Genomic DNA, 11335 nt, shown 5'->3' with positions numbered 1-11335 from the left:
TGAAGAATCTATGTATGCCATACACCTCGCTTTTCTTTTCCCCTACTAATCTTGGAATTTTTACCAATGAATGGTAGGAATTTAGTGGTCATGGGGCACAAGTTGATACATGAATCAGTATTTTGACCAGTACCTTGTTCATTGACCTCAGAAGGATGACAAGTAAAATCGATCCAAGTGGGATTTGAACTTAGATCTTAAAGGTTCAAAAGAAAAATCAGTAAGCATGTTTTCTGATGCTCTAATGATTTTACCAGTTTGCCACCTTTGGAGATAATGATTGATATCTTGATTGACTAATTGTGTTTAGGACTTGATTATTTTGTTCTGCCTATGAAAAGATAATCTAATATATCATGAATCGAAAGAAATAAGATAATCAGTCATTATCTCTTTAAGCAACAATAATAAAGAAACATTGTCTGATGCCAGAAGCTCAGAAAACTATTTTCCTCTACATAAAAAGAAAAAAACATTTCTGCATGGCTGTGTAGTGAGAAGCTTGCTTCCCAACCACATGGTTCTGGGTTCAGTCCCACTACATGGCACCTTGGGCAAGTGTCTTCTACTACAGTTTCAGGTCGAACAAAGCCATGTAAGTAGATTCAATAGATGGAAACTGAAAAAAAAAACCTGTCATATATATTACGTTGGATGTTAATTCTACTTGAATTTATTGGTATTTGATTGTTGGATATAGTTAACGAAATTCATTTAACACTGAATGCTTTATAGATATTTGCCTGGGTTTATTAATCCCTTTCATATGAGTGTGTGTGTGTGTGTGCATTTATTTGTGTCTGTGTATGTTTCTCACCAGCACTTGACAATTGGTGTTGGTGTGTTTGCATCTGCTGTTTACGACTGATAGCATACTTTAAAAAGAAGGTTTTGAGGGTCGATTCATTCAGCTAAAATTTCTTGAAGGTGGTGCCCCAGCATAGCAGTATAATGATTGAAACAAGTAAAAAAAATAGAAGATATTTGTTATGAAAATGAAGCAAACAAACAGCTGACGGAAAGAGACAAGAAAAATAAATCCCAGACATGGTTCTATTGTTGACATGTCACTAAAAAATCTCAGAAGTTAACTTTAAAGACAATATGTAAGTAGCAATTTCCTCAAGAGAAGTAGCCCCATCCCAGATTCGCAGCTTAAGTCTTGATTTGCTGATTCGTGTGTGACCTACCGAGACATTAAAGTTGTTTTTCTTAAATGTAGCCAATAAAATGAAACTAGGTGCATTAGAAAGGTAGGGATTGATGGAAAAAAAAACGAAACAAAAAAAACATTGTTCCAAAACTGCAAGTGTCAGGTTAGACTTCTCAGCAGAAACCAACATTTAGTAGAATGAGAAATCAATATTTAATTTTATATATGGCAGCAAGCTGGCAGAATGGTTAGCCTGATGAGTAAAATGCTTAGCAGCATTTTGTCCATCTTTATGGTTTGAGTTCGAAGTCCGCTGAGGTTGACTTTGCCTTTCATCGTTTCAGGGTTGATAAGCAAAAGTCCCAATTGAATACCTCCTCCCCTAAAATTGCTAGCCTAATGCCAAAATTTGAAATCAGTATTTAGTTTTACATAAGGCGTCAAGTTGGTAGAACTGTTAAGTATGCTGGGCAAAATGTTTAGCGGCATTTCATCTGTCTTTACATTCTGAGTGGTTGACTTTGCCCTTCATCCTTTGAGGGTTGATAAAATAAGTACCAGTAGAGCACCAAGGTCAATGTAATCTTCCCTCTACCTGCAAAAGTCCTAGCCTAGTGTCAAAATTTGAAACCAATGTTTAGCTTTACAATAATATTAACAAATAACAGAAAGTAATTTAGCAGCGAGATGAGTCTTTATTATTGTTTTATGCTGAAAAACAAACAAACAAAAAAGAGGTTCAGGTGTGGTTAAGAAGTTTGTTTCTCAACATTGTTTTGGATTCAGACCCACTATATAGCACTTTGAGCAAGTGTCTTCTAATATAGTCCCAGACTAACCAGAGCCAAGTGAGTGGATTTGGTACACACACACACACAAGTGAATGTGAGAGAGTATGTTTGTGTTCGCTTGTCTTGACATCATGTGACTTGTAAATGAATGTCATTCATTTCCAATATTCTGCGAAAATATCTGGCCATGGGTGCTTGGAAACAGCTAAGTGATTGGAAGGGTATCTGGTGGTGGTGGTGGTGGTGTTGAGTCAGAATGAGGTCGATAAATAAGGACACCAGTGAAGAACTGAGGAGATTTAAATTGTCCCGCTACCTCAAAATTTCCAACTTTATTTTTAACATTGGAAACTTATTTATTGTTACTACAGATATTACTTAAGTTAGTGCCATAGAAAAGCACCAGTGCTGGTTCCACATAAAAGCACCAGTATCGGTGCCACATATAAAGCCGGTACCACAAAAAGAGCACTGGTGCTAGTGCCACGTAAAAAGCACCCAGTACACTCTGTGAAGTTGTTGACGTTAAGAAGGCATCCAGCCATAAACATCTGGCCAAAGAAGACAATTGCAGCCTGATGTAGCTCTCCGGCTGACCAGCTCCTACCAAACCGTCCAACCCATACCAGTGTGGTCTATTCAAGGTTTATTATTTCCCTTATTTAGGATTGTTGAGGCGCAATGGCCTATTGGTTAGGGCAGCAGACTCGCGGTCATAGGATCGCGGTTTCGATTCCCAGACCGGGCGTTGTGAGTGTTTATTGAGCGAAAACACCTAAAGCTCCAAGATGGTGGCGAACCCTGCTGTACTCTTTCACCACAACTTTCTCTCACTCTTACTTCCTGTTTCTGTTGTACCTGTAATTCAAAAGGTCAGCCTTGTCACACTGTGTCACGCTGAATATCCCCGAGAACTACGTTAAGGGTACACGTGTCTGTGGAGTGCTCAGCCACTTGCACGTTAATTTCACGAGCAGGCTGTTCCGTTGATCGGATCGACTGGAACTCTCGACGTCGTAAGTGACGGAGTACCAATAACAACATATTTAGAATTAACCTGTATTTTAGTGTGATGTTAACAAGGGCATGATTATTCACAATTGAATTAGTTGACATTTGGTAACTAACCTAAGCTACGACATATTAACGTTAGCTAATTAACCAAGTAAGTAGCACAATTAACCGAGTTTTCATCCAAATTGTATAGAATTAGATTTTTTTAATATTTATTATTTTAAAAATGGAAAACAAATCCGAGGATTACATGCGGAAATTTGTCAACTCTATGACGAACAGTATTTTCTTTTCAGTTACAATAGAATCTTATTTATCAAAGATGACGTGTTAAGGATCGGTCTGGTTTAGTGTTTGGTGAAGTATTATCGCTGTTTTTTTCCGGTGAAGCCACTTATAAATGCTCCAACCAGACAGCTTTCCCTCCCGCTTGAAATATTAGTAATCTGAACTTTTCGGTTATTCATTTCTTTTACGTCCGTAGTTACCACATGATCATAATTCTTGTGAAAGTTACCGCTTGCAAATATTAGAAGCCGTTATGGATTTTTACGTATTTATTCTGTCAATCTTCGTTCTTTTTAGTTGCAATATTCCATTAAGTCACGGCAATGTTCAAGTAAATTGTACCCGACATTTAAGCTTTGATAGTGATGAGTTAGTCGGCTCTGTATGTTCGCCATCTTACCCAAAGTATATGCAATGTTTACTGCAAAATATAAGCTCTTCGAATCACAAAATTGATCTGCAATACAAACAAAGTATAAATTTTACCAAAATTATTAAGAAAACAAGAGTATTTTGTAAAAGATATAAAAAAATCAAATTTGATTCGCGCGATTGTGATATGAACTCTATTCCTGATGATAATAGTCACTCTAGAGCATTCTGTAAAAAAAAAATGGAAAGAGGCATGTTTCTAAAACTCAATCGCTGTCCATTAAGAGTGCGTATGATTTGGTTTCGTTATTTGGATTCCATTTTAAATATCAAATGTAAAATAATAGACCCTCTGTTTCATTTGATACCAAATTATGGTCAGGAACTGAAGTGCTATCCTAAAGTGGATCATGAAAGAAATCCCTTAAAATTCTACAACAAATTTTGTTCTAAGTACAACTATACACACACGATTAAATGTATTGACGCGCTTTTGAAGAAATTCACATCATATGATCTAACAGAAAATAAGACAATCTATATTTCAAAAGCTAAAGAGTTTGCGAGCAGTAGTGGCATCTTCTGCCAGAAACTAAAAAAAATTGACAGGAAGATGAATGGAAATGAAACATATTGTGATAAAGTAATTTTCAACGAGAAAACAGAAGATATTGTGAAATTGGTAAAAATTTATTCCGATTGCGTAACAACAAATCCAGAATTAGGTATGCTTGTTGAACACAAACTAATGTCCTTCTCTTGGAATCCTAGTGATCCAGGGGCCAATTCAATCGGGAATGTTAACAGCTACAGATATATTGCAAATATCTTCAATCTTTTTGTCATTATTTTATTAACCAATCTGTAAACTGGCTTCATTTTTAAGTTTAAAGACGTTTTGTACACACACACACACACAAACTTTTAACTCTTAAGATTTAAACATGTGTATCGATCTACCTGTATCCCCAATCCTTTATCTTTGTATCTTCTTACTATTTTTTTTATTGATACCTGTTCCTTCAATAATATATATATATATATATATATATATATATATATATATATATATATATATATTATACTCTATCCACAGGAAGTTATAAATTATTATAATTCCTTAAATTGTAAAAACCACTCCGTGAAGTTGGACATCTATTTCTAGCATCTTAGCTCTCATTAGTGGCTGACCACAGAGGACTATGGACTCGTCTATTTGTCCCTATCTATTTATTTGGCCGCCTCCCTGCTTCCATTTAATTACCCTCGATAGTCATGAAAAGTCATCTGCTTTATTTCTCCATGACTTTATCAATCCCTAGAACTCTCACCTCTACCGTACCTTACCCTGTTGAAGAATAATGCCAGCATCTCTTAACAGAATCTATTTATCTATTTATCCACTTACTTCATCTTATTTTATTTTTATATTTTTCATTTTATTGTTTTTCATTTTAATTTTTTATCTTTATTTATAAACGTTCTTTCACTCAGATTTACCTATTATAATGTCTTGGTCTAACTAACTGTCTTTCTCACAAATTCTAAACTCTTGCTGGTCTCTGAACTTTTCTCCCATTATCCGCATGAGCACAAAACCGCTAGATCCCATTTTTTCAACTGGATACATTTCTCAACCCTCTTTCTGAACTATGGACTTACTTGGAATTATACACGAGGTACACCTTCACGGAAATATGGATAACGGGATGAGCCTTGATCTTCATGCATTTTTCTGCACCAAATTTTCTATCTAAATCTTCACACAGAAATTTCCTGCATATATATCCTTGTCTCCGATACCAGTATATGGAAATGTGGATCAACACAATGATCCATTATCTGGGATATCTAAGAAACAGCTGTAAGACATTATTATTTATTTTCGCTTTCTTCGATTCACCATTATAATTAAACTAATTTAAATGATCTGATAAGCTTGTCCTGCCTTGCTTTTCTCTTCCTTTAATTCATACACATAGACTCGGAAGTCGGTTATGGATCTTCAGCTCCGGCCCCTGTTGTGGAATTGGATCCTAGTGGCTTGTCAATTGGAGAACTTACATAGCGTGCCTATCAGTCTGCATCACCAGCGGTCTAAACCCTTTCCTATTATAACTCTTCGAAACGCTTAGTTTTAGAATGGTGGCAGGTGATGAAGGAAATGTTCTCTATGTGGCCTGTGTGTTTTCTGTACTCTGTTTATCACTTTTTTTTTTACAACGTCCTGTACCCAGATATGCATCTATATGTACATGTAGATGTAGGTATGTACGTACATGTACGTATATATGTATACACTCATTTATTATTTGTATTATATATATATATATATATATATATATATATATATATATATATATCAATTCAAGGATGTTATTAGGTGTTAGGGATTAATAAATCCAAAATTTCACTAGTTTAATTTCCATCACATTATAAGAAAATCTCCACAATATGTTAGGGTTTATCATAAATATTATTAATAATGGGGTAAGAAAATGGAGTTGAGGATAATTTATTCGTATCATAGTTTGCAGTTAAAATTTATTTGTGTTTAAATTTCAACTTCAAACTATGATTCAAATAAATTATACATCCTCAACTCACGATTTTCTTCCATTATATATATATATATATATATATATAACAATAATTCGAGGATGGAATTTATAAATATTCAATGCACCACTACGTACGCTTTCACAAATCACATGATGTGGACATCAGAGTCGGTATCCTTGAGATTAGTACAGCGTTAGACGGTAGCCAGCATAATGAAATAGGAGCTTTATTTGTATACCCTTAACGTTACCTTAAACGAATTTAAAAGATATACATATATATATATTTCTGTTGTTGTTCTTTAAAATTTAATTTACATTTATTTACGTATATAATTGATTTCAAATACTGCTGTTAAACATCTAAGGAAAACCAGACTTTTGTTCAAGGGACAGAACTTTAATTTACAAAGTCTATTCGAAGGGAGATAACTATCCGATCTCAGACAAAATTCCCAGAGTACATCAAAGTGACTTACCTTCTTAAATTCAACCAAACCAATAAGCATGTGAGGCAGACAGCTTGTCAAATACCAGGTTTAATATACAGGTTAAGTAAGACCCGGTCACAAAAACAAAATAAAACCAGCCTACTAAGTGTAAAAAAAATGTGTAGAAATCGAATATGAAAACAAATATTTATGGAAACGTACGGGGTCGGGAGAGGACTTTCGGAAAATTCACAAGATCCGATTTTTCCTTCATAACTTTAATGAAAATGGATATATATTGATGAAATTTCATGGAAAATATCGTTCAAATGGCACAGATTATGATTATAAAGAAATTTCCGTGGAGAATGTTTCCCGAAGGGACGGGGAGAGGATTTGGGAAAATTCACACGGTCCGTTTTTTTTTCCCTCATAACTTTCAGGAAAATGGATATCTTTTAATGAAATTTTATTGAAACACCTTTCAAACAGCATAGATTACGATTATAAAGAAATTTGTGGGGAAAATGTTTTCCGAAGGGGGAGGAGAGGACTGTCGGAAAATTCACAAGATTCGTTTTTTTCCCTAACACCAAAACGAAATAAAATAAGTCTACTAGGTGTAAAAAAGACTTGTAGAAAATGAATATGAAAACAAAAATTTGCACAAATGAACGGGGGTGGGAGAGAGGACTTTCGAAAAAATCACACGATTCGATTTTTTTCCTTCATAACTTTCAGGAAAATGGATATCTTTTAATGAAATTTTACAGAAACACTTTTCAAACGGCACAGATTACGATTATAAAGAAATTTGTTGGGGAAAATGTTTTCCTGTGTATACACACATATATACAGTCCTATTATGCATCTAATCTTTAGTGTGAGAACGAAGACAGATATTGTTCAAATGAATGCATACAATTCTTGAAAAGGCTTGCACTGTTTCAATTGCAAAACCTTTTAATATCGTTTGCATTGCTAGAATCCATTCGGATAAATTTGAAAAACAAAATAAACAAACCGTTCAAAACGAACTTCTATTTGTCTCACTGTGTATGGACTAAGCATGCTGCACATATGTCGAATATTAGACACACCAGTTTTAGAACATGCATTCAAATCTCTGATGTATTTTCATTTTTTTTTTTTAATGTATAAAATCAAGTCAATACTTGTCACTTGGTTGACGGCAAGATGGTGAGATTTTAATTTTAAATTGTTTGTCCATTTAAAATGCTATATGGTTTCAAATTTTGGCACAAGGCCAACAATTTCGGGGAGAGGTTATGTCAACTGCATAGACTCCAGTCCTCAACTGGAAATTGTTTTATCGATCATGAAAGGAATTATAGGCAGAGTCGAACTCAGTGGAATTTGAAGTCTGAATGTAAAAAAGGATGTGTTCGACAAATGCTACCTTTTATTTGAAATATATTTACTTTAAATACAAAGACTATTTGAAAGCATTACAAAGATGCTATTAACATTGTCACTATTTTCATTTTCAGGAAAATAGAAATGTTATAGAATAATGGTTATTTGCCAACATAATGTGGCAGTCCTGATTAGGATGAATGTTACTGTTATTTAGCCCCAGTAAACATCGTCTCCAGCTCGCTATCGACGAACTATCTGCATCCTTATATTTTCGAACAAGGGAGCTTAGTGTCCCCACTCACCACAAAGAAATATCTGTGCACCACTGGTTTCTAGGTTATTTTCCTTCATCGTAATTTTAAATTGCATAAATTATTTGAATTGAGGCTGTCTTTATTATTTTTTTTTAAACCTAATAAATAGTCTTTTTAATATTGCTTAGCTAAAAACCACAAAGGCAGTGAGCTGGCAGAATCATTAGCACGTTAAGCAAGATGCTTAGTGGCATTTCGTCCGTCTTCCACGTTTTGCATTCAAAGTTCACCAGGGTCAATCAATTTTGCCTTTCATACTTTTCGAGGTTGATAAAAAAAGTACCAGCTGAGCTTGACGTTGGTGGGGAGGTGACGATGTAATTGACTTATTCCCTCCTCCCCCCTAACTACTGGCCTTGTATCAAAATTTAAAACCAATATTAAATTCAAATTACGACAAACGTAAATAAACAAATGAAGTTTGCTTTTTTTAGAAGCGTTGAGATGTTTTTTAGAAAGTTAAATAAGTCCACAGCTAGTCACCTATACTTTTCTCTGCAAAATAGGGGTAGTTTATCCTGTTCAGGCTATATTGTTAGCATTATTCTGCGATTGAGAATTTAAAATCACTTCTTTAAAACCGATATTGTTTAACTTAAAGAAGTTATTTGTAAATGTTTTATTTCATATTTTTGGCTTTAGTTAGAGCTTCAGGCTCGCAGTCGTGAGGTAGAGAGTTTGATGGCTGTGTGTTGTATTCTTGAGCGAGACACTTTATTTCATGTTGCTCCAGTTCACTTAGCTGTAGAAATGAATTGCGACGTCACTGGTGCCAAGTTAGCTTTGTATTGGTGGTGTGGGAAGGGGAAGCTGGCATGCCTGGGCAACTGCTGGTCTTTCTTAAACAACCTTGCCAGGACTTGTGACTCAGAGGGGAACCTTCTAGGTGCAACCCCATGGTCATTCATGACCGAAGAGGATCTTTAACTTTTTCAAACTCAGTGTATATATTATACAATATTTACTTTTACTTAAATAAGTTTTCCTTGAACAACATTCCTAAACAATGATATGTCTTTCCGTTTGGTTTGAAGAAGCCTTAGCTGTTATTTCAAGTGCTAGAGTTGATGTACTCGATTAAGCCTTTCTCTTAACATTGCTGCCATGCTACCAAAGTTTGAAACAGTTCTTATTTACCCTAAAGTATGGCTTTCAATATTGAAATACACTCATACATACATACATACATACATCTGTTTAATACAATATCCACATGTATTGAGTACGTCTTTCACAAACATTTGTCATTAAGTAATGTACATATATCTGTCTATCTATCTATCTATCTATCTATCTTTGCCTCTTCCAGCTATACTACTGGCCAGCGTGTGTCTTTATGATAGTCAACTGAGTGGCCTTTTTTTCAGTGCCATCTAAGATGTCTGTACGTGTGGTAGCTGCTCTGTCTGAGACATGTAAGCAATATTCAGTTGTGGTTCTCACAAGAAATCAGTAGAATGTCAGTATTTACTGGGAGCCTGAAGTATTTTCTGATCCTAAAGTGAAGGGCCATTTGGGATGCAGTCATAGCTATGTTAAGGACATGCATTAGCCAGGAGAGATCTTCAGTGCATGTGAGGTCTAACAGAGTAACCAGGAGGGCTCTAGTTGAGTACTGTTCACATTTACAGGTGATGTGGTTCAATGTTTTCAAAATATTAATAGCATTTGGAAGGCAGCAAACTGACAATCATTAGCATGCCAGGTAAAATACTTAGTGGAATTTTGTCTGTTGCAACATTCCGAGTTCAATTTCTGCTAAGGTTAATCTTTCATTCTTTCAGGGTTTAGTTTAGTTTATAGTTTCAGCTTAGAGCTGCGGCCATGCTGATGCACCGCCGTGTTAAAATAAGTACCAGTTGATCACTGGGGTTGATGTAATTGACTTAACTCCTCTTCCAAAATTGCTGGTATTGTGCCAAAATTTGAAACCAATATTTATAGCATTTGTGTTTCTTTTGCTGTTGAAAGAGCTGAGGTTGGTATTGCCCCACAGGAGGATATTTTTAAGATCTCTGTTCATGGAAGAAGTGAAAGAAAATTTGGAGTGTATCATGGTTGCATGTAGACGATGCATGGTTGGGGAAGATTATAGAGAAATGAAGGGTGGTATTATCTGCATAAGAATGGGTGATATTGGAGGTGACAACAAGTAGGTCATTGATGTGTAGAAGGAAGTGAGTGTAGGACAAAACTGAATTGTGAGGCACACTAGAGTTGATAGAGTATGGGACAGAATGAGCTTTATCAATACATGCCATGATTATGTAATCTGAAAAGAAGTTACCAATCCAGATGAAAGACAGATGGAGTGGGAAGTTTTCATAGATTTGCATACTGTTAATTTTGAAGGCAACAACATAGCTTTCAGTGGATTTTTAAAGGCAAGAGTCTACTGGTAGGTAACATTGGGAAAGTTGGCCTCTTGTGGTTCTAGCTTTATGGGAGACATACTAGTGGCTGTTAAGGACATTATCAGTGTTATTTCTAGCAACCTTTGCACTGGATGTTTTAAGCTCTTAACATACACATTTATTTTCAATTTCCATACAAAAATTTTCTTTTTTTTATTATTTATTTGGAATCTGTATATAAGGAAGACTAAGTACACAAATTATTTTGGATCAGTTATAATTTATTATTACGAAGTTACTGATAGAAATGAACCCTCGCTAAACCCACTGTCCTCGTTTGAGAACAGCTGTATTTGGTTCATTTATTGCAATAAATGTTAACTGGGTGCAAAATAGTTCTGGCATTTATTTAACCATTGTATTTGGTTTATTTACTACAATAAAGGTTAACTGAATGCTTCTGTATGTCTGTTATCCTTATTTATAGAACTATCTTCAAAATGGGTAAAAATGGGTTAATGATAGAAAAAGGAAATAACATCGTGGACGAAGTATTTTGGGTTAGAAATAAGTGACATATCTCAAAGTACAGTGAATGTATATTTTCATTCAAATATATATTTACTAGACATCACTGAATGAAAATATATGGGATAATATGTTAAGAAGTTAATGCA

The 11335-nt window shown here is 34.9% G+C and overlaps 1 long non-coding RNA gene across 1 annotated transcript in view; it reads left to right on the top strand.

Annotated features, from left to right (window-relative positions):
• The first annotated feature begins 5986 nt into the window (after positions 1-5986).
• LOC149134412 (uncharacterized) overlaps positions 5987-11335 on the top strand; it is an 8326-nt gene continuing 2977 nt past the window's right edge. The window contains exon 1 of the long non-coding RNA XR_016242901.1: positions 5987-11335. This exon is cut by the window's right edge and continues 221 nt beyond it. This is a non-coding gene — a long non-coding RNA (uncharacterized LOC149134412).

This window comes from Octopus bimaculoides, chromosome 8 (assembly GCF_046866305.1).
Source record: "Octopus bimaculoides isolate indiv1 chromosome 8, ASM4686630v1, whole genome shotgun sequence".
NCBI classification, from domain to species: Eukaryota; Metazoa; Mollusca; class Cephalopoda; order Octopoda; family Octopodidae; genus Octopus; species Octopus bimaculoides.
This window is presented reverse-complemented; position numbering and strand designations above follow the sequence as displayed.